This window comes from Manis pentadactyla, chromosome 1 (genome assembly GCF_030020395.1).
Source record: "Manis pentadactyla isolate mManPen7 chromosome 1, mManPen7.hap1, whole genome shotgun sequence".
Taxonomy (NCBI): Eukaryota; Metazoa; Chordata; class Mammalia; order Pholidota; family Manidae; genus Manis; species Manis pentadactyla.
The window spans coordinates 89,635,426-89,659,230 of record NC_080019.1 but is presented as its reverse complement, the minus strand read 5'-3'; the positions used below and the strand labels follow the sequence as shown (position 1 = coordinate 89,659,230).

The following is a 23,805-nucleotide window of genomic DNA, read 5'->3' as shown; positions in this document are numbered from 1 at the left end:
CAATCTTTTCTTGAGAATGGATTTTGATCAAAATAGACAATGTGAGGGCATTTGAGCATGCAAAAGGTAAAAAAAGGAACTATTCTTGAAACAATGGAATGAAGAAAATGGATGATGGAATTTCAGTCATTCTTAAGAATGCATGAGAGGCTTGATGGGGTCATTTGTGGAGTTTGGTTTTATTTTAAGGATTGGTTGGTGACTTGATGGTTAAGGAGAAAGAGAAAGGAATAAAAAAAACAAAAGGACATTACAGAAATTTCACCACACCTTATCATAGCCCTGGTTGGGAAATGGGAGTAGGGCCAATAGAGGAAACAAGTTCTAGAATATAAATATTTAATCTAAATCTAAGGATGAGGAAGTAGACAAATCCTAATAATGGGACATTCTACAGAACTCTTTAAAAAATATCATTGTCATGAAAGAAAAAGCAAACAGAACTAGACTACAGGAAACTGAAGATTACGCCTTAACCTTTATTTAGATACTGAATATTATTTATTTATTTGTTTGTTTATTTAATTTTTTTATTTTGATGTCATTAATGTACAATTACTTGAACAACATTATGGTTACTAGACTCCCCCCATTATCAAGTTCCCCCCTCATACCCCATTACAGTCACTGTCCATCAGCATAGTAAGATGCTATAGAATCATTGCTTGTCTTCTCTGTATATACTGTCTTTCCCATGTCCCCCACCACTACATTATGTGTGCTAATCATAATGCCCCATTTTCCCCCTTATCCCTCCCTTCCCACCCACCCTCCCCAGTCCCTTTCCCCTTGGTAACTGTTAGTCCATTCTTGGGTTCTGTGAGTCTGCTGCTGTTTTGTTCCTTCAGTTTTTGCTTTGTTGTTATTCTCCACAGATAAGTGAAATCATTTGCTACTTGTTTTTCTCTGCCTGGTTTATTTCACTGAGCATAATACCCTCTAGCTCCATCCATGTTGTTGCAAATGGTAGGATTTGTTTTCTTCTTATCACTGAATAATATTCCATTGTGTATATGTACCACATCTTCTTTACCCATTCATCTACTGATGGACACTTAGGTTGCTTCCATTTCTTGGCTATTGTAAATAGTGCTGCGATAAACATAGGGGTGCATATGTGTTTTTCAAACTGGGCTGCTGCATTCTTATAAATACTGAATATTGAAAAATGCTTTAAAGGATATTATTCAGACAGTTGGGGAAATTTGAATATATACTGAGTATTAGATATGGTATCAATGTTAAATTTCTTGAGAGTGACTAGAGAGGTATTGTAATTATGTAGAAGAATGTCCATGTTCTTAAAAGATACATGATGAAATACTCAGGGGGTAAAGCATCATGATGTCTGTAGAGCACTTTCAAATGGCCCAGGGGGGAAAAATGTAGACATATATACATCCTCACCTTGTGTGGTAGTGCAGGACTCAAAATGACCATGTAAACTGAATTTGTACCAAATGGTTTTAATAATCATTGGAAACAATTACTCATTGTTCCATGACCTTTAAGCATTCTTGTCAAAACATTAACTCTCTTATGGTCATTTATAAATGTAGGAAAATGAAAAACTAGCAAAACTAATTTTTATTTAGTGTATTATAACTTAATACAATAGAAACATTGGGGATTAAAGTGTTTTATTTCCTTGTAAAGTTTAAATAGTTCTTCTGATTACGTAACTATATGGCTCAAGCATTTTCTCTATGCATTTGCAAACTGTCATACTTCTAAGTTAGGATCAGCTTGCATCATTTTATCATTTACACTTACAATGTCACTAAGTATCTCCAAAAGTTCCTTTAATGTGAAGTTTTTGCCAATGCCACTTCCTCTTGGACAGCTTCAACCTTTTCATTACAATCACTTTCCTCATTAATCTCAATAAGTTCACCTTCACTAAGTTCCTCTGGTTGCAAAGTTAGTGTTTCTAATGGTGACAGTCTCAGTATTCCTATTTACCTCTTCTATAACTCAATTTATGTTTAATTAAAATTTCACTCTCATCATTTCTAATTTCTTTTATATACTTTTTGGGGGAACTAATTTCCTCTTTCAAATATCCATTTTTATAAAATGTCTTGTGAGTTTATCACTGGGAGATGAGGCAACACAATTGCATGTGAACTGAATAACAGATGTACAGTGACCAATTACTGACAAATTTTGAAAGAAATGTCATGATTGGCCACTGTCATTGATCTTCAAGGGCATCAGACTCAAGCTCTGACAGTGAAATTTGTACTTTATGCAATTACAGTTAGTATACCATAGTAACTGAAATCTGGATCATGTCATTGTGCAACAGCCTGTGTGTATATCTAGATATGTGTGTGAATCTAGATAAAGGGTATACAGATGGCCATTATACTATTCTTGCAGCTTTTCTGTAAACTTCAAATTTATCATAATAAAGTTGGAGGTAAGGGAGGAAGCAGGTCATGAGGAGACAAGACAATTGAATGGAAAACCTAGAGAAATAATAGACAATAAAACACAGAGAATAGGAAAGGCTGTGTATTGAACCAGGCTGGCCTGAATTCCGCTTTACTCATGTACTGTGTGATCTGGGGCAAGTAATCTCTCTGAATGTGTTTCCCCTTAAAAAATGGAGATAAAAATACTACCTGCTTCATAGGGTAATATGTAATTAAATAAGTTGCATATATGAAGCTCTTAGAACAATAGTGATACATAGTAATTACTTTAGAAATACAAGCTGTTACAGGCTTGTTAAGACAGGGGAGAATTTAGTATGCTTAGAAATTGATAAGGATCTAGAAGAAAGAGGTTGAAGAGATAGTTAATGTATGGGTCCTAAAAAAGTGGGAGGGGATGAGATCCAAAGAAGAAACAGAGTCATTAGCCTTGGACTAAAGGAGAAAAATCTCTATTAACATCTCATTTGGCAGTGCTGACGGCCCCGTGACCTTAGAATTACATCACATGCCCTTCTGTGTTTCTCAGTTGTGGTGCACAGGTACCTGGGTACAGGCATGGAGGATGCAAGCTGTTGAGTTCCTCCAGGATTGCAGTTTTTCCAGATAGATATGAAGAAAAAATAGGGAGACAGGAGATTTATAGTAGTAGCAAGAGATTTACTAAAAGTGTGGACCATGAAATCTAAGCTGGGAGGGAGGGAGGCAGGAGGAGGCTAGTGATGAGAGAAAGAAAAGGTGACCATGAATGGGGAAACTGCCCACAATTCTGTGAGACTCACATGGCCACCTGGCTTTCTTGCTCTCTGTAACGACCATTTCAAATCTCCACTCTCCTCAACTCCTAATCGTCCACCTTGCTGATTACTTTCAGAAAATACTTCAACTTCTTGGAGAAGACAGAGGTCATTACATTATAATACCTTCTCCCTAGAAAATTTACAACCAACCTTGAGGTCAAGTAATGGTCCTAGTAAGAGCTGTTTAACAAGCAAACTAGGGATTTCCTGAATTAGGGGCAAACAGGATGTAAATAGGGTGTTGAATTGGGGCTCCTTACATTTTCATTTTTGCTGAAGTCCTAAAGACTGAGAAACAACAATAGGTGCTATACTGAGGGGCTATATCACCTATGCAGGACTTGCAAAAAGATGATCAAACTGCTTTTGTGACCCTTAATCCATCACTCAACTGGAGTGTGTACAAGCACTGGAGTTGAAATATAGATAAGTTCTCTTTGGAGAATTGTGGGAATAGTTTGGCTTTTTTCTCCCCCTCTCTCCAAGGTGAAGGGAGTGGTGCTCCTTTCTCCGTAAACTACTTTATGGAAACTACTTGAAGAGCTCCAAATGTGCCTTGCTTCTTGAGTTTGAAGAGCATAAGAACTGTTAAGAGAAGCTCTGACCAAATCAGGCAGGGGGGTTGGGGGTAAGGCTGCTTTGGGAGTGAGCTGCACACCCACCAACAGTGGGGAAAGGGCAGGTGAGTATATCTCTTGGGCCAGATGTGGGCCAGAGGAAGGGGTCAGTCTGGAGCTCTCTCAAATACCATGACTTGTTGGAGAGAGTGGCCACCAGATGGCCAGGGGCTGAGGAAGGAATTGTAGGAGGCTATTAGGAGGCAAGAGACATTGCCTCCATTATGGGACCTTACTGGAGTGTTCCAAGTGGAAGTATCTCTTCAAAACTCACAAGAACACCCACTGAAGGAAAGAGTGAACAATGGATTCTCCCATCCCAGAGGCTATCATGATGGATTGTGTCTGCCAATCAAGTGAAACCTTAACAACCTCTTCTCTCTTTTACTCATCCAACTCTGGAAGATACAGAGGTAGCTGGACTAAGAGTGGAATGGGGGAGGACAGAGAGCAAAGAGAGGAAAGAGAAGCCACCATCTATACTCCTCTCCCCCCTATATAGGCTTTCCAGTCACTGACAATAATAAGTTGGGGGAGGAGAGGAGCTTTAGCTTTGAATGTGGTTCAAATTCTATTTGAACAGTTTAATTATTGAACTGACACTATTCTTGTGACTGAAAGTTCCAGAAGAATTTTTATGACCTGGGAGTAGCCAGAAAAGTTATTGGTCTACCCTAGGGAAAGAAAAACAAAACAAAAACTAGCTTCAAGAGAAAGATAAAAGGGGCAATTGGAAGGAAAAAATAACACCTTATAATTCTGACCTGTAGACTATAGCTCCTTCACTGTAATACTGGTTACCACAGATTAGTGAAATAATGCTGACAAGGTCCAGAGTGTGGCTAAGGGAGTGGCTGACTCTGACACTGTGGAGTAGAAGGTTATTAAGGGTGAAGAGGTCAAGATATAAATGGTCTGGTGTTGGCTGAGTAATCTTTGTAGTTGATGAAGTCTTCCACAATACTGGCAAAGGTTGGGGTAGAAAAACTGCAAAAAGTGTCCAGGACCAGTGGTTCTCAAACTGGGGGGTATATTTGAATCACCTAGATAGCCATTAGAAGACACAGAGACAGACTTAGTGAAGTAGGATAGGACTCGGGCCTCTGTGTATTTTTACCAAGTTCCCAGGTGATTTGGAATATATTAACAAAATTTGAGAACCGTTGCTCAGTACTTAGTGGTGGAAGTAACTGACTGTTTGGTACCTAATCATATCTACCAGAAAAATGGAAGAAATACCCAGTTTTGCCAAGTAGCAGAGGACCCTAGGAAGCAATTTTTTGTTATAAGAAGGTAGGGAAGTAGTGGTCTGGAAGCAGTAGTGGGGACAACTAGCTTCCCAACCCATGATCCATAACCACTTTTCCTTCCCTCCTTCCCTCCTTCCCTCCTTCCCTCCTTCTTCCCTCTTTCTTCCCTCCCTCCCTCCCTCCTTCCCTCCTTCCTTCCTTCCTTCCTTTTTTGTGAAAATGAAGTGTTGTAGGTCAAATTGTGTCTCCTCAAAAAAAGAAGATATGTTGAAGTCCTAATCTCTAGCACTTTTGGATGTAAACTTACTTGGAAATAGGGTCACAAAAATTTGGAAATAGATGTAATTAGTTAAGATGAGGTCATACTGGAGTGGGGTAGGCCCGTAATCCAATATAATTGGTGTCCTTAAAAAACAATGGTCATGTGCAGACACAGAGAATGCCATGTGATGATGTAAGCAGAGATTAGAGTTATGCAGCTATAATCCAAGGAACGCCAAAGTTTGCTGGCCAACCACCAGGCAGAGAGGGATTCCTCTACAGGTTTCAGAAAAAGTAAGGCCCTGCTGACATCTTCATTTGGGGCTTCTAGCCCCCAGAATTGCGAGAAATACATTTCTGTTGTTTTAAGCCACCTAGTTTGTGGTATTTCATTATGGCAGCCCTAGGAAACTAATACAATGAGATGAGTAATACAATGAGATATCCCTTTCTTGGTGTACTATAAATCACCTCTTACATTCTGTCCGTGTTTTGTCCCTGTCTCCTTTGCACTGAACTTACGGTCTCTAACAGGACACAGAAACCATGTATAAGTTAACAGTTGCCACTAAAATACAAGAAAAAGTTCACTGCTACTCAACATACTTAAGCTGAAACAATGTGCTTTGTGTTTTTAATGAGGTAGTCAGCCCCCACACTGGCTTCTGCACTTATTATTGACAAACGAGTCCATTCATACAAGAGGCTGGTAGCTTATTTGAGTAGATGTATGTTAAAGTTATTTTGAAAAAAGGAAAAGCAACCTGCAAAATACACCTGTAATGCTGCTCTTACAAGAAAGCATTCCTATGAGGAACCTTAAAACAGTCTTCATCAAAGTGCTAAGGAAACTTCTTGGCAGTCATACATGATGGGTTCCACTTCCAAAAGTCCTCCCACCTCTTGATTTTCATAGGTATTCTCTACCCAATATTGAAACAAAGACTTGGGCCATGGAATTCCCAAGAGACCACAGTAACTGACCCCAGGAAAGACTAAGTTCCTGATTTATTTAGCAAAGGCTATAGAAACGAAGCAGAAGTAAGATGATGCTCAGAGCAAAAAGAGAGAAACAACATATCTCATACATTTTCTCCAAACTCCCACAGTCCCTAAGAGGGTACAGAGCTGCCTCTGACATATCAGATCAAGACATAACTAACTTGTGACCCTTCTAGAAATTTAGCTTACAGGAAAAAGACCAAGCCAGGTAAAGGACTAAGGTGGCTTGTAGATTTTAGAGAGAGGATGGACCTAGTAATTAATAGTAGCTGAGTAGTCTAAAACTTACGTCTGGAAAAGGGGTTATGTGCTAAATCTCCTCTTCAGGACCTTGAGCATCAACTGTAGAAGATACGATATATCAAAAGGACATCTGGGTCAGAACTTCTTGTTTCAGCTTTGGCTGCACATATATATGGTTCCAGAGCTCTCTTTGTCATAATCCAGGTCATAATCCAGCCTCCTGTAAAGTATTTTCATTGGATGCTCTGCAGCTACCTGAAGCTCACTAAAAACTTAGTTCATCTCAATGTCATCTCTCTCCCTTAAATCTGTCACCTTCTCTTGAATTTCCTTTTGATATGCTCTCCTAAACTCCCAAAAAGTTATCTGCTAATACTGTCTCAAACTTCTCACCTCTCCCAGTGGTCTACAATCTGTCTTCAGTATCCTTCCCATTCCTGAAACTGCCTGTTTAAGACCTCCATTGACCTTGGTGATGTCCAATTTAATAGCCACTTTATTCTCCACATGCTCAGTTCTCAGTAGCATCAAGCTGCGTACTTCTTAGCTGACCATTCTCCTCTCTTGACCTCTGGTTCATTACACATCCTGGTTTCCCTCCTACTTCCTTTCCCTGTTCCTCCTCTATCTTCTCACATTCTCCTCTTCAATCTCTAAAATATGGAGTTCATCTAACAAATCTTTAAATACCATTCAAGATATGCTGACAAATTATGTCTAGTAGTTTCTAGACTTGTAAACATAGTTACTAACTTGACATCTCTCAGGCATCTCAAACATCACATGGCCTTAACTAAACACTTCATTCCTATCAAGGGCTCCCAGCAAACCTCTCCTTCCCTAGTCACTCATTGAAAGGTATTCCATTTCATGCAATTATTCAAGCCAGAAACCTTTCCCTTTCCTTCATCTCCCACATCTAATCCACCTGTAAGCATATGATTTATACCTTCACAATAAATATCCAATGTATTTCTCTTTATTTTCCTTCTACTATTTTAGACTAAGTAACACTTGGCTTCCAAACTGATTTCCCTGATAAACATCTTGCCACCCTTACCCAAACCCCAATCTTCACTCCTAAAAGTCACAGTACACTTTTAAGAATTTCTTACTCTGGCATACAGGCCATGCATGATTTGGCTTTTGCTAGCCTCTGCAAGCTCATCTCATTCTGTTCTCTCCTTCACCCACAGAGCTTAAATCTGCTGTTCTTTCAGTTCCTGGGACCAGCCCAGCTTTTCCCTGCCTTAGGGCTTTTGCATAAACTGTTCCCTTTTCCTTGCACACTATCTGCCTACTCCTTTTATGTGTATTCCCTTTCCCAAATTACACTCAACATTAGGTACAGTGATTGAACATAGCAGAATCTCAGTACATATTTGCTGAAATGAAGGAAACAAATGGATCTGACCAGAAAATTCTACCAGTAACCCACTGGTCAGTGAGTAGGACAAGGGGAAACCACTTAGTCTGTGCCAGAAAATTCCTGTTAGAAAAACAGAATGAAGTTTGTAGGAACATCTAGACTGGTGCTCCTTTTCCTTAAGGGTTGTACAGTTTCACTGGGTAAATAAGAAAGTAGCCAAAACATTGAAAGAATGGTATTTAGCTAGCATGAGACAATTTAAATGCTCTCAGAAAAAGGTAGGGTATTAATTATGAATAAATAATAATCACATAGGCAGCAGCAATATAGAAAGATGAATAATCACCAAATGATAAGTATAAACTTGTGGTTCCCAACATTTTCATCACCAAAGATTTGTTTCATTATGTTTTTCCCTCAAGGACTTCATATAAAAAAAAAATTTTGTCCAGTAAATAAACTACATTTATCATGTAATAACTTACTTTTCCATCTTAAATTACATATAATCCCTAGTTAGATATATATAACCCCTAATTAGAGCATTTAATCAGTATGCTATGAAAAATGCAAGCCAAAAGTGGGGCCAGGTAGCTTTGTTTTTGTGTTGACAGAATTTTCACTGTGCATTTTCAAATATTTAAGTTATCTTGCAAACTCCCACCCAGGTATTTTGTAAATAATACACATGGTTCATTTATCTTTTCTCTCCCTAAAAGTCTTCTTTTGGCTCTTTGCTGATTAGTAACTGTAAAGTGAATTGAATTCCTTGGGGGAGAGAAAGTCCTATTGTGGTATTTTGATAATGAGGTAATCAAACTTTAGATAGTCTATCAGAGCCAAAACACATAACCAAGCATTGCTTCACATCATGAGAGATGCCCTCATGGAATCTAACACACCTCCTCTTTTCTCCAGTGGTTGCCATGCAGCAGTAGAGAGAGAAATGAGGACGAAAGAAATGAATGAAACTTTCCTTTTTAAGGGAACTATTGGGTATTTTTTACTTCTTTCTTTATGATAGGATGTAACATTTCATACAAGTCAAAACTAATTTAGCCACTAGTTTTCTTCTGTACTTGTAATGTGAATTTTATCATTTTAGACACCGTGAGTTCTTAAGTAATCTCCATCAAGGGAAGGAAGAACATGTACGTATTTTCTGTCCATAAAATGAACATTCATTCATGTGTTTTAAAAGTGTCAGAAATAAAGTAATGATACTTTTCAAGTTGTCACTTTGAGAACATTTACTAAAAACTGATCACATCAACAAGATCAGTTATCTTTATAGAGGTGTTCAAGATACACAAGCAACTCATGTATATAAGTTCTACAGAAGAGGAATGTTAATCATATAGTTATTGAGCAACTTAACACTGGAACTCAAGATTTTTCAATTCATAGTTTTGCTAACAGGTACTGAATCTTCTATATTTTTATAGCTTTTGTGTGGGAAGCAAGCTGTAGTTTAATTGGTGGAAATTTCATATTACTAGACAAGTGCTTGACAGATCAATCTTTTTTGGTTCATTAATGCACCCTACCATGGATCCAGATTTTCACCTTTTTTCCTGTCAAGTTCACAAACATCCCTATCTTAAAAAACCTATAAAGAATTTTATAAATGAACACTTCCCTACACATTTTAGCCATAAACAAAACAATTGTGGTAATTCTTCTGAGGTTTTATATGACCTCTGCAAAGCTTGAATCCAAAGATGTAGGTTCTTTTTTATTAGGTATATATATATATTTTTTCTTTTATTGTGGTAAAATATGCAAACATAAAATATGCCATTTTAACCATATAATCCAGTGGCATTAACTACATTCACAATGTTGTGCAACCATCACCATGATCTATTTCCAAAATTCTTCCATGACCCCAAACAGAAATGCTGTATCACTACATATTTTGTGCAACATGTTGAATAAATATTTATTCATTAAATAGTTCATCCACTAAAAATATATTTATCAAGTACCCACCATGTGTTCATCCCATGCTCGACAATCGAGATGAGCAATGAACAATGCATGATGGACAAAAGTGAACAATGGAGAGAGTGGCTCATTTTCAGATATTTGTCCCTGTCTGTGAATGGCTAAGTGGCCAATGAAAATATCAGTAATAATATTTATACCTCCTATCTGATCTAAGAGTTTTATGTGTTAATTCATTTAAACTCTACCACAATCCTATGAGGTAAATACTATTTTATAGTCCTGATGCTAAAGGTGATGAAACTGAGGCAAAGGGAGATTATGTTATTTGTCCAAGGTCATGTAGCTAGTAAGAGTTGGAGCTGGGTTTCCAATCTAGGCTGACAGGTTCAGAGTGTGTGCCCTTAAAGCACTATCTGTAACTTTAAAAAATGTTTTTGAGGTATAATTTCTATAAAATAAAAAGGCACCCAGTTTAAGTTATGGTTTAACGAGTTTTAATAAGTGAATGCAGGCATGTGCAACCAGTCAAGAAGTAGTACATTTTCATCACCTGAAATGTTCTTTTGTACAATCCATTCTCCCTCACCCACAGCCCTTTGTCTTAGAAAACCATTAATGTGCTTTCTATAACTATAGACTTTTTTCCATTCTAGAATTTCATATTAATAGAATCCTACAATATGTACTCTTTTACATCTAGTTTGTTTTGCTTGGCATAATATTTGAAATCATTGCTATTCATGCATGGATTAGTTCCTTTAGTAGCTGAGTAGTATTCTATTGTATTTATTTTCCGTGATTTGTTTATCACTTCATCTGTTGATGGACAGCTGTGTTGTTTTCACCCTTGACTACTATGAATAAGCTGCTGAAACATTCGGATACAGAAATATATCAATACATGTTCTTATTTGTCCTGGGTAAACACCTATGAATGGAATGAGTGGTTTGTATAGAAATTGTATGTTTAACTTCAATAAACTGCTCAATTATTTTTCAAAGCAGTTGAAGCATTTTGCATTTCCACCAGTAATGTATAAACAGCTCTAGTTGCTCCAACATCATTGCTAACATTTGCATTTGTCTTTTCAATTTTAGCCTTTCTAATGGCTATGTAGTGGTGACTCTTAGTTTTACTTTGCACTTCCCTGAAGACTAATGATATGGAGCATCTTTTCATGTGTTTACTGGCCATTCATGTATCTTTTGTAAAGTGTATATTAAATCTTTTGGCCTTGTTTTATTGGTTTTTTTAATCTTCTTCCAATGAAGTTGTAGGAATTTTTAATATATTTTTGCATACCAGATTTTTGTCAAATTCATATTTTCCAAATATCTTCCAACTTGTAGCTTGTCTATTTCTTTGTCTTTCTAAGAGAAGAGGTTTTACATTCTTGACAGTTTAATTAATTTTTTAATAATTTGCCCTTTTATTTGTTTTAAGAAATTTTTGCCTATCCCAAGTTGCTGATTGTATCATAAATGAAACATTTATCAAATGCTTTTTCTGTATCTAGATGATCACATTGTACTTTCCTTTATTCTGTGAATATGGTGAATTATACTGATCAACAGGTTGAATTTTAAATCAACTTTATTTACCTGAGATAAATCTCACTGGATCATGATACAGTAACTTCTCTTTAAATACTGCTGGATTCAGTTTGCTAATATTTTGCTAAGGATCTTTGCATCTACATTCATGAGGGGGATTGGTCAGTGTTTTTCTTAGTCTTTAACAAGTTTTGATATAATGCTTGCCTCATAAAATGAGTTGTGAAATGTGCCCCACTCTATTTTGTGAAGGAGTTTATGTAGAATTGATATTTTCCCTTAAATGCTTGATGAGGTTCACCTGTAAAGCTATCTGGTTCTAAAGTTAGGTTCAGATTAGGACTTCAATTTTAAAAAATAAATATTAGGAATTCAATTTCTTTAATAGATATGAGGCAGGTTTTCTATTTCTTCTTGAATCAGTGTTGATAATTTATATCTTTTAAGGAATTTGTTCACTTAAGTTGTCAAACTTGTTGACAAAATGTTCATTATTACTTTACTATACATTTAATACTTATAAAATCTGTGGGGATGTCCCCTCTTTGGTTTCTAATACTGGTGTCTTCTTTCTTCTTGACTATTGATTTGATTGATCTTTTCAAATGAATCAGCTTTTGGTTTCATTGATTTTTTTTCCTCTTGTCTTGTGTTCTATTTTATTGATTTCTGCTCTTATCCTTATTGTTTATTTCCTTCTGTTTGTTTTGGTTTAAATTCTCTTTTTATAGTTTTTTAAGTTAAAAAACATGTGTGTTGATTTTAGACTTTTCTTCTTTTCTAATGTAAGCCTCTGAAGGTATAAATCTTCCTTCAAAACACTGCTTTTGCTATATTCCACAAATTTTTATATGTTGTGCTTTCATTTTTATTCTGTTCATGTTTTCTAATTTCCCTATGTTTCTTCATTGATGTTTAACAGTATTTAGTGTAATCTCCAAATATTTAAGAATTTTTCAGAAATCTTCTGTTACTGATTTCTAATTAAATTACCTTATAGTCAGAGAATACACTCAATGATTTCAGTTGAGACTTGTTTAATGGCCCAGAATATAATCTATCTTGATGACTATTCTGTGTGCACTTGAAATGAATATGTGTTCCTTTATTGTAAGGTGGAATAGTCTATAAATACCATGTAGATCAAGTTCATTGTTATTTGAGTATTCTATGTCCATATTGGTTTTCTGTCTACCTGGTCAATCAATTGTTGAAATAGAAGTACACAGTGAAATCTGACTATAATTGTGGATTTGTTCATTTTTCCTTGAATTTGTTAGTTTTCACTTCATATATTTTGAAGCTCTGTTATCAGCTGCCATCAAGGACACTCTACTTTGGCTGATAAGAATTCAAATGTCTTCTAGGCCTGTCTGAGCACTGGAAATTGGTTTACAGCTCCCCAGTCATTATATAAACTCTTATAATATGCCAGATACTGCATTTATCAATCAATATAGACTCAGTTATGTTGTGGTAACAAAGCAACCCCCAAATCCCAGGTTTTTATAAGTTATAACAAAAAAATATTTTCTGTTGCTTATGTTACATGTCCACTGCATGTTGGCTGTGATTATCTCTATTCTACGTCTTCTTTTGAGTCTCAGAGTGATGAAGCAGCTGCTGTCTGGAACATTGCTGCTCATTATGGCAAAGGGAAAAGAACAAAATGTGTACTGGCTCTTAAATCTTCTGCCTCAAAGTGTCGTATGTCACCTCCATTCATATTTCACTGGCTAATTGAAGTCTTATAGCCAAGGCTGACATCAATAGGATTGGAAAGTCTAATTCTTCCCCAGGAAGGAACATCAAATACTTGTCAACAATAAAATAATATACCACACTGTGCTAAGTATTCAAATACTTTCTTCTTTAATCTTCATAACAGCTTTCTAGAAATAGGCACTATTGTTATCTCCATTTTACAGAGGAGGAAAAAGGCTCAAAGAGTAACCTGGAAAAAGTTGAATAATCAGACGGCAGGGCTGGACCCAACTTATCTGATCCCAGTGTAAACGTGCTATGTTGCCATAAGAAGAGAAAAGGAAAAGGAAGAGGTCGCAGAGTTTGGGAAGAAGGATTCAGAGAAGTAATAAAGGGAGGCATTAAAAATTATCATAAACTACTTCCCCTGGAAATTCAATCCAGTGATTAGAAAGGGATAAGAAGAGAATGCAGATGACCTTAAAAAAGGAGAAACTCCTCTTACCTCAGTTCTGCTTAGTCTATGCCTCCTTCACCTGTCCAGCCCAGAACACATGCTCTTATTTCCATTATCCCAAGAAAGCCCACTTCCTGCCATTCCACATTCTAAAGGCCCTAGCCACATTACCTTCATTGAGGTTCCCTAAACCCCAGCCTATTTTAATTGATTATTTTGTTTATACACTACCAAAAAAAATGACTTGCTACATAAATTTGGCATTAACCAATGTTATTTCCATCATTTATGCCTGGCATATTGTAAAAATACCAATACTTGATAATTTTACATCTCTCGAAACATGTATGTTAGTGATTTGTGTCTGTCCTTTGAGCTAAAACCAATATCCAAATCTTTCTGAAGAAATTCTGTGAGAACTGGAGGGAGGTAAAGCTCATTAATATCACCTTAGAATTGCATTAAAAAGAAAAAATAACTGGAAAATATTAGCCTGTATTAAAAAGGCTTAAAATCTACATGAAATTATCACAAAAATATTAGATTCTTAAAAGTAAATAATCTGGGAAAAGAAATAGACACTTCATTCAATAACTGGTAATAACTAATAAACTATTAATAACTAGTAAACAAATACATGAAAACAAGTTCAATCTCATTAATGTAAAAGAAATGCAAATTAAAACAATGAAGACAATTTTACACTTATTAAAGCATATAGCTCTTTAAATGTCACTGCATAGTCATGGGTTATTTTCCTTTTTTTTCTTCAGTGAAATTGTTATAATCTGAAAGTTCTACTGGTACTCCTTGTTGAGAACAACATAACAAACTCACATGGGTTAAGGGTCATAATATTTAAGCCTCTATTTCCCTCAAATGGACTCTGAGCTTATCCCAGCATTCTAGTGGGGAGACTGCAGCCACTTCATAAACCTCTAACGGAGAATTTTCTGTCTCTGATGGAAAAGCGGGAGGCCATGGCCATGCCTCCAAAACCTCTTGGTCACTGGGTGAAATAAAAACCTTCACATCCAGGTTTTTGACCCTTTATCCTACCTCTTAGAATGTATTCTGAAGAAATAATCCATAAGGAAAAGAAACTAACAAAGATTAGCTGCAGTTTTAATTGTTATAAAAAGATTACAAAGAAAATGCCCAACAGCAGAGGAATAATTAGAAATATGGTGTAGTTATTAAAATTTAAATTACAAAGACTATGCAGCAACATGGAACATGCTTCTGAGATGGTAATAATTTAAAATTGGAAAATGAATTCAATTGCAATTATCCACCAGAACTAGAAGAGAGCCCGGTCCAGTGAAAGTTAGCTCTGCTGAGGTGACATGATTCTGAGAACAGTTCTCACTTATTTAGACTTATTGTGAAACACAGATAGAATATTTATGTAATAAGAATTCTATTTTTAGAGAAAAGGAGAAATAGGACACTATGACCCTTTTCTACTCAGTTCTCATTGGAGGCCCCAGGATTTCATTAAAATGCAAAACTCAAAATCATCCTCGTGATAAATATGAGGTTACTCTGAATTTGAATTGGTCATCCTTATGGGAAGATTTATATATAAATAGCTTTTATATTAATCCAATTAGTTTGGAAGATTGTACAGAGAATGTATACCAATCATATTGTCCACTTAGGTTTTTTAAATTACAAATACCCTGCATAATGTCCTGTAAAGTCAGAAAGCATAGGAGAAACTTACATTTTGAAAGCATGGTTAAAACATTTTTTTAAATGCTCAATGTGTTTGTTTTCAACTACATTTCAGGTAAGGAATCTCTCCATTTAAAATGGTGGGTTTAATTGTTAATCTGAAGAAAGTACGATAAATAACACAATTTCATGTTTCCAGACTTTTTGATACTCTTGTAGTGTTTCTACTGTACTTTTCAGCTGCTTTACATTTAGAGATGTTTCACCTGGAAAGGAGTTTGGAGGATAAAGAAAAACATTCAGCATATTATTTGGAAATGTAACTAAAATGCTGTTTGCAAACAAATTTACCTGACTTCTTTAACACCCTGTCTGTGGTGTCTTACCCTTAGCACTCCATCTCATCATTTGCAAAAATGGCCAGACAAGGAGAGTGAAGCAAGGAGAGAGGAGGGAGGGAAGAGGAAGAGCTGTTTTTGTGGTTGTTTTGACTGAGGAGGGTTAGATTTGAACAGAAGTCTTGAAATGAGTTATGGGCTCACTGACTGATGGGGATGAGGCTGGTGGGAGTGAACAAGGGAGGGGGAAAAGGAGCCATGTACCCTTCAATACTCCTGGGAACAGATTTTTAGTATTTTCAGTGAGGTTGAGGCAAAGTTGTTTGGTAGATGAAGCTCTAGAAATGCTCCTCTTTTCAGTAGCTCTTCTGTCCCTCAGAGATAACAGTGTGGAGAGAGAGAGTGTGTGTGTGTGTATGTGTGGTGGGGGAGTGGGGGTGGTGACAGTGCTATAAGGAAGGAAAGGAAATCTCAGAGAAGGTAATGAAGTGTTGAGTGTGGGAGCCTAGAGCAGAAAATATTCTGGTGCTTGAAAAAACTGGAAGACGTGTAGATAAATGTGCGTGTGTGTATCTCTTTTTAGATTCTTTCATTTAAGAGGCATCTCCCTGGAGACTGAGGGGATGGTAGGAGTCCCCTGCGGTGCTGTCAGCTCCACTTGCTGAACTTCTGGAGACAAAGTGAAATACTAGGTAAAGTGAATGCCTATGGCAAGTTCCCAGGGAGATGCAGGACTGGGAGAAGGAGCAGAATGGTGAGAGGGAGCCGTGACCTGAATAAATTGGAGACATTTGCAGATGTGGTTCCCTCCCCATTCTCTGCACTAGTACCCTTGTCAGGAAGGAAAACTGCATTGTCCTGTGGCCCCCTCAAGCACCAAGACAGCTGGAGAGATGCTCCCCACATTGGTGTTTTCTGCTTCTTTACTTCTAGCCAAACCCTAAGATCTTCAGCTTCAAAGAAGAGGCCATTCCTGAGATACTGCTAAAGACAGGTCCAGGGAGTGTGGTTGGAGGGCCAACCTCTTCCCCTCCAGGGACTTCAGAAAGTCTATGCTCTGTCAAACACTCTCCTCAACCACCCTACCCACCCTCTGTCCATACTCCTCCACAAAGGCTTGTCTACCCGAGGGTTATTTCTGACAAGAGCTACTAGGATAGAGGAAGTTTGTGGGGTTGCGATGCCACACCATACGTTTGCAGTAGCTTTTTTTGCCACTCTTTTTCATGTGTAGTGTTGCTTTTGTGGTCCTATTTATATCATTTTTCTTCTGGGGAAAGCATGTTGAAAAAAACAAGACCCTGATAGATAAACATTTGGAACATAGATTCATTAAAGAATATTATCTTATAGCCTCTGGAAATGCCACCTGTTTACTACAGCATTTCTTGTGTATGTTATGCCAGCTTGGAAAACACTGTGCCATTGTGGCTGTCACTGTGGGATGGCTTGAGGTACGCTGACAGGGCAGCAAATACCATTGACTCACACAGCCTGAGAGTTATTACTGCTCTAATTCTCTTTCCTCCTGATTTCACTAGAGAGGAGGCTTAGTCTGGAGCTAATAGATCTTTAACGCTGTTCGAAAATGTACTTATTGCTCTTACTGTTATTAGTATTTTAACAGATACAGGCTCAGAGCTCTTGGCTGGTTAGGGTGAGACAGAGAGCAAAATTCCAAAGTGGTAGCTCTGTGGATAGATCCAACCTGTGGATACAATGTGCACTGTTCCATATGTTTTTGTTTCGAGCCAACATTTTAAAAAACTCAGGAAATTTGCCTTAAAAAATCGAGATTTCTAGCTTCTGTTGAATAATCAGAACATCTGGCAGCCCTGGGCCCAAACGTCTTCATGGCGATAGCTGCCTCTCTCCTTTACACAGGATGCCTGCTCTCCGATTTGCCAGTCTCCACCACACCTTATGATATTACTCAGGACACATGTTATTCACTCCCATTGCCTTCCCAGCCCCCCTGTGCATTTGAGTCTTAGGTCTATTTTAGGAAATCTGTGGCAAAAGGTAGATGACAGTCAAACTTGAGTTCTAAGCTAAGGAACTTGGCCTTTATTCCATAAGAAATTTCATTAACAATTTTCTAGTAGAGTAGCCAAGACTTAAAACTCTCTCAAAAATGATTCTGACTTTTATTTGAAGCTGGGAATTAGGGTAGGAGGCAGAGGGCTGGTAGAGATGCGACTTCAAATCTCATTGCCTGGGGAAATGGGAGCTTGGAGCCTCTGGACTGGAGAACTAGGAGCTGGGTCTAGGCTGCAGAAGACGTGGCTTCTAGACATTCAGTTAAGAGCAGGGTTGGAGCCTTAGGCAGTCTAGGGACAAGCATGAAGCCAAACTCTGACCAGAAATGCATGGTCATCAATGAGGTGGAGCTAACTGGCTCAGAGCCTAGAGGGACTCCTTGAAACAGAGATCCAAGGACAGGGGACCTTAAATAAGGGCCTATGATCAGGAAAGGAACCATCAAAGAGATCAGGCTGGCTCTGGCCAGGCAGGCAAAGGCCCTATCAGGGTGATGGCTTTGGGAATGAAAATAACTGAAGAGAGGTAAGAGCCATTTACAAGCAAAATTCAATAGGATTGGCCAATAGGAAAGAAGGTCTTGAAGGAGGATGGATAAAATGACTCTAAGACTTCTAACTCAGCAGTCAAGAAAATATTTGTGGTATTAACACACAAAGAAAAGTAAGGAGGAGGAAGAATTTTTAAGTACATGAAATATGAGGTGCCATTAAGATACCTGGTAGGCATTGGAAGTGCTGGTGTTTAAGAGATCTAGGCTGAAATTAAATATTAGAGTATCATCTGCACAGAGATAAGAGATATAGATGGAGAAAAGGCAGAGAGAGGGGCAGAAGTAGAGTAAGGGGTGAATCTTGGGGCATATTTCATATCATTAGTGCACGAAAATATCAGGAATGGTCTGAGATGGAGGAGGAGAAACATTTATTTCCATACTGGCAAGGAGCAAGGCGTTAAGTCAAAACCTTCAAAGACCAATGTGAATGAGGACCAAGAAACAGAGGCAGAACCAAAGGAAAGTCTTTTCTAGAGAAAAGATCTCCACATTTATTCGTTCAACTAATGAGAACCTAGCCCTTACCCAGGCCCCGAACAAACTGAGGGCAGGCAAAACAGAGAGTGTTTCCTGATGGAGCTTACATTCTACTGGAGCAGACTCGACACAAATACTGATTATGATCAGTGCTATGAAGAATAATTGAGCAAGGTAAGTGGATAGAGTGACAGGGTGGTCCAAAATGCTTCTTTGAGGAGGTGGCATTTAAACAGAACCCTGAAGTGAGGAAGTGGGCCGTACAAATATCTGAAGGAGGATATTTCATATAGAGGGGGAAGCAAGGGCCAGGCCTGAGTCTGGCACATGCTTGATGGGTATGAAAACAGCAAGGAGGCCAGAGTGGCTGGTGAGTAAGGGAAAGAGAGGGAACCAGGGGTCAGGTCATAAAGGACCACATGGGCCTTGCTAAGTACTTAAGATATTAGCCTGTGTATTGGTGTAGGGGAGGAGAAGGGGGCTGGAGGTTTGAAACAAGGCAGTAATATGGTATTTTTTCACTCTGAAAAGGACCACTGTGGATGTCTGTGGCTTGAAGGGAGGGGGCAAAAGTACAAACCAGTGGTTAGGAGGCTCTTGCATTGGTTGAAGTGAGAGACAGTGGTTTGGAGCAGGAGTTGGGGGAAGTAGCAGGATGGCTGCTAGAAGATGGAGTCATCAGAGAGGGAGATCTTGCAGATGCTGTGAAAGGGGGAAGGAACATAACAGAGCACACAGGGAGGAGGAGGAGGGAAAGTTACATGAAAGAACAAAGTCATCTATGCTCAGGGGCCTAGCACAAAGTTCTGTGGAACAAAGAGGGCAGGGTACTCCAGCCTTCCTTTCAATGACTTTTTTCTTACAGAATCCTGTCGTTATAGAGGAAGATGAATCTGTCAGTGTCGACTGAAGGTACACTTGGGGGAAACTTGATTTTATGTTTCCAGTGTATAACAGGAAAATGTTGACCCCTCTAGACCTCAAGTATAGGTCTAGAATGGAGAGCTTCTCACCTCAGACTAACTAGAGTCTTAAGAATAACACCTCATGACGTCTCCTCCTCAGCCTGACTCCTGAATTCTGTGTGTACTCACGTGTAGTGAACCCCTGCGACCCCCCCCCAAGGCCTCCGCTCTTGTCTTCACCACACTAGGTGGCTTGGTTCAGCTGGCTCTCCAGGCTGCCAGGTCAGTGTTCTCACAGTACTGCTTGGATCACATCAGGCCTTTTCTCAAAAAGCCTTCAGGGGCCCTTCTAACTTAGCAAGTTAAGTGCTTCTTCTGAATGGCCTCAGCCTACAACTCTCCTGCTCATTCCAGGATCCAGCCAAAATGGCAATGCTTTCTTCTCTTCAATCACACGCCGCCTTTTCCCACCTGCATGCCTTTCCTCCTGCTCTTCCCCAGATAATCTCCCCATCCTTCTCTGCTTCCAGGAAACCTAATTTCTGATCAAGACCTTTCTCCAATACCACTTTGTCTTTTGAATGCAACCACTCTCCCTAAAATACTTTCACAATTCATTATTCTTAATGGCACTTGCCAGATTCTTTGTGTACTGGAGTTATCTGTGTGCTTGGCTTAATCTCTCCTCCCTCCCCACATTAGACTGATACTTGAAGGGCAAAAGCTCCCTTTTCCTCTCATTTATGTCATCTGAGGTTGGTTGCATAAGGCCTTGGACATAGCAGGCTGTCAACAAATACTGAATTGGATTGCTTTTCAGGTGAGAAACAAGAGTTCTGAAAGAAACAAGAATGTGGGAAGAGTGACTTGTAAGCAAATGTGCACAGTTGGAATGCCCTGCAAGGAAAAGCAGGGGGTGTGGGGGCCAGCAGATCACAAGGCCTGGCAGTGAGGGAGGCACAAGCCGAGAGCTGGGACTATGGGATCACCCCGGCATGTGGTCCTGGTGTCTAGACCAGCCATCTAAGGTTGTCCTAGATGGTGAAAGTTATGGGTGCTGCTCTCACCTGAGACAGTTTGCTCTCCTGCTCTAAGCTCCTCCTGGTGACTTGCGGAGCTGTCTCACAGGTCACTTTTGGAAACAGCCTCATGAGAGAACTGACCCCTCCACTCCTGATTTGCATGCCTACCCCCATCTATAAAGTCCTTGGTTCACCAGACCAGATCCCCTCCTCATTTCTTCTGGTTCTGTTTATCACCATGAAATTACTCCAAAACTATGACCATACCTAACCATCAAAATAATTTGGCACAATGGACTCCCAATCCATCAAATGGACCTTTCTGCTGTTAGAGCAATGAAAGAAACTCTACCATTACTTAATCCAGTTGCCCCCTAACTAGGCTGCAATGCAGAATCAGCTGCATAGCTTTGCAGGGCCCCTGCCCTTGGAAATCCTGCCTCAGTAGGTTGTGGTGGGGTGCTTCAGTACCCTGGGATGGCTAATGCAGTCTCTCCCCTCATCTTATAAATGCGGACTCTGAGGCCAGAACCTTGACCACCTGGCCCAAGGTCATGCAGCTGGTGTTAATAACAATGCTTCCTAACTCTTCACTGGATACGTATTTCAAGTGAGCCTCCAATAACCCATTAGCACTGGTGTTATTACAGGATCATCCCCCAGTTTACAGAGGAAGGGAAGAAGCTGCAGAGCAAGCAACTTCTAAGGTCTCACTGTTAGGGAACAGACCAAATTACACTCAGATTTCTTGAGCCCCAGTCCTACCATCTTTTCACTGAAAAGTAAGGCACCTGAGCCCAAGCAGGAGATGGATGGGGCTGAGTAGGAAGGACATTCCAAATCAAATTCCACACAGTTCTGGCTTCTTATTGCTTGCTGTCACCTTAAAAAAATTGGCTAGTGTGCAAAGGCACATATAGTCTTATCACAAGCTTTATGAGCTTTATGATGATCTAATTAACTACCTAGACATATTATGAAAATGTTCAAATACACAAAATTAGAGTAAATCCCTGTTTACTCAACATCTAGATTCAACAATCCCAATTTTGCCACATTTGCTCTAGTGTCCTTTATTGGTTTTCTTTTTTCTTTAAAGTTCATAAATTTAAATATTTTAGAAATAGATCCCAGCCATCATGCCATTTCTTCCGTTCATAAGATGCATTTCATAAAAACACCCAGTCTTTGTGTTTGCAGGAGTGTAACTTCACAGGTAGAACCACTGAGACCTCCCCTATACCAAGAGAACAAATTCCAGCGAGCACCAGGTACCAAGGTTTGTGTTGCACTGTCACCAGGTGTGGATTCTCAATCATCTTGGCTGGAAAACAAATTTTATTTGCACTTCAAACCTTCTGACACATTCAGGTATTGATTTAATGCAGTCTCTGTTTGCCAGTTGCTGCTGAGTGCCACCTTGGCTGCTTAAAGACTCAGAAAAGGAAGTAGAGAAGCAGCCGCAAGATGACAGTTGCTCAATTCCCAGTTCACAGGTAGGCCCACTTCTAATCCCCTCCCTGCAGTAAGATACAAGACAGAGTAAACCTGGGACAAACACAGAGTGACAAGGAGTCAGCCTAGGTGTCTAGCACACTCCAGGCCAGAAAGAGTGGTCATTATTTTTAGGAACTACTTGTTAAGTGTTTTCCTGATCAGCACGGGGCAAATGCTTAGCTGCACTAAGATGAGAGGTGCTCCAATGTTACCTCTGCAGCAGGAGGGATGGTCTGACAAGAGGGCCCTTTTATCATTCACTTGGTTAAGGCTGGCCTGCTACAAGCACCAGCTGTTCCCATCAGTACTGCACCTATAAAAGCAAAAGCCAAAGACATGAAACATGTAATGAAATAGGCCCACCTAAAGCTGTTGTCGTGCCCTCTGGCATTTCCTCAACCAAAGCCACGTGTGGGCTTCCCTTAGTCTGCCTGGCCAGCACCCCTACTTCCTTGCCAACCCCCAAAATGCATTTTTAGAAAGCTGCAGAATGTCAGTTCACTGAAATTCGCCACCATTCATTCTGCTGACGCACTACCCAACGCAAGCTGGACACAAGAACCACAACTTTGGGTTAAGTTACCCACACTTCTATTTCTGGGAGACTGCAGCATATGTGTGTTCTAAAATGCTTTTGGGAAACACCTACTGATTTCCGCTTTTAATTCAAGTAACAAATACTTGATTACTTAGTAGCTACATGAAGTTTTCCGTTCTGGATTCTGCCACAATGATGATCTGACACCCATTGACTCACCTAATTAAATTCTTCTCTCACAGGATCTCATTCCTGTTTTCATGTGGGTGAACAGGGATTCAGACAATCAGTACTGTAGTTATTTTTCAACTCAGAAGGGTATTGATGTCATCATCTAACACCAAGAAACATACCCCAAATTGAAATTAAACTGTATGTGGATTCATTTATAGATAAATGTGTCTGTTTTTATGATGCTGGAAGCACCACTGAAAAATTAAATAATTCAGTTGATTTAACTGACTGTTTTGTAAAAAGGAATGACTAGGAGTTTTCCCATAATGGCAGGCACCATCCGTTAAGTTTACCTTATCTGAATCAGGGTGGAAACTAGGGTGAGGCTAAACGAGGTGCCTAGGGAACAAAATTAAAGGAGGCACTCCCTCTCAGGGTCATGCAACCTATTAACCCTACATTTGCACACTCTGAAGGCTAGCACCTCAAATTTTGCACTTTGGACTCTCTCCTTACCCTAGTTCCCAGCCATGCTGTAGACTGGGGCCATCTGGGGGCAAGTTACCTTGTTAAGTTACAGAGTCCCTGAGTCCGAATCTTGGAGATTCCAATTCAGTACATCTGGGGAGAAGTTCAAGTATTGTTTTGAATAAGCTCCCTCATGTAATTCTGCTATGTAGTCAGGTTTGGGATCGTGCAATGTAGTATTTAGAATAGTATACAAGGTGACATTCCTTTACCTTTAGCATGATTAGCTCCAATTATAAGTATTGGATTCAATTCTGAGTGTTCTCTTTGTAAGGGTACTTGGAGATTTGATTCTTTGTCAGGATTGTGTTCTGCTGCAGCCAACATAAAATTCTACTAACAATGGCTTAAACAAGGAGTTTGCTTTTCCCATAACTAGAAATCTGGAGTACTGCTGGTATTGGTCAG

At 39.0% G+C, this 23,805-nt stretch overlaps 1 long non-coding RNA gene across 3 annotated transcripts in view; it reads left to right on the top strand.

The window, feature by feature from the left end:
- LOC118921962 (uncharacterized) overlaps nt 1-22,189 on the top strand; it is a 47,150-nt gene extending 24,961 nt beyond the window's left edge. The window contains exons 3-6 of one of the 3 annotated variants that reach the window (XR_008996832.1): nt 16,244-16,352; nt 18,786-18,907; nt 19,599-19,920; nt 20,459-20,858. This is a non-coding gene — a long non-coding RNA (uncharacterized LOC118921962). Of the gene's footprint in view, nt 1-16,243; nt 16,353-18,785; nt 18,908-19,598; nt 19,921-20,458; nt 20,859-21,860 lie in introns of those variants that run through there. The other 2 variants (XR_008996831.1, XR_005028576.2) reach the window with 2 other exon arrangements.
- Nucleotides 22,190-23,805: the final 1,616 nt, after the last annotated feature.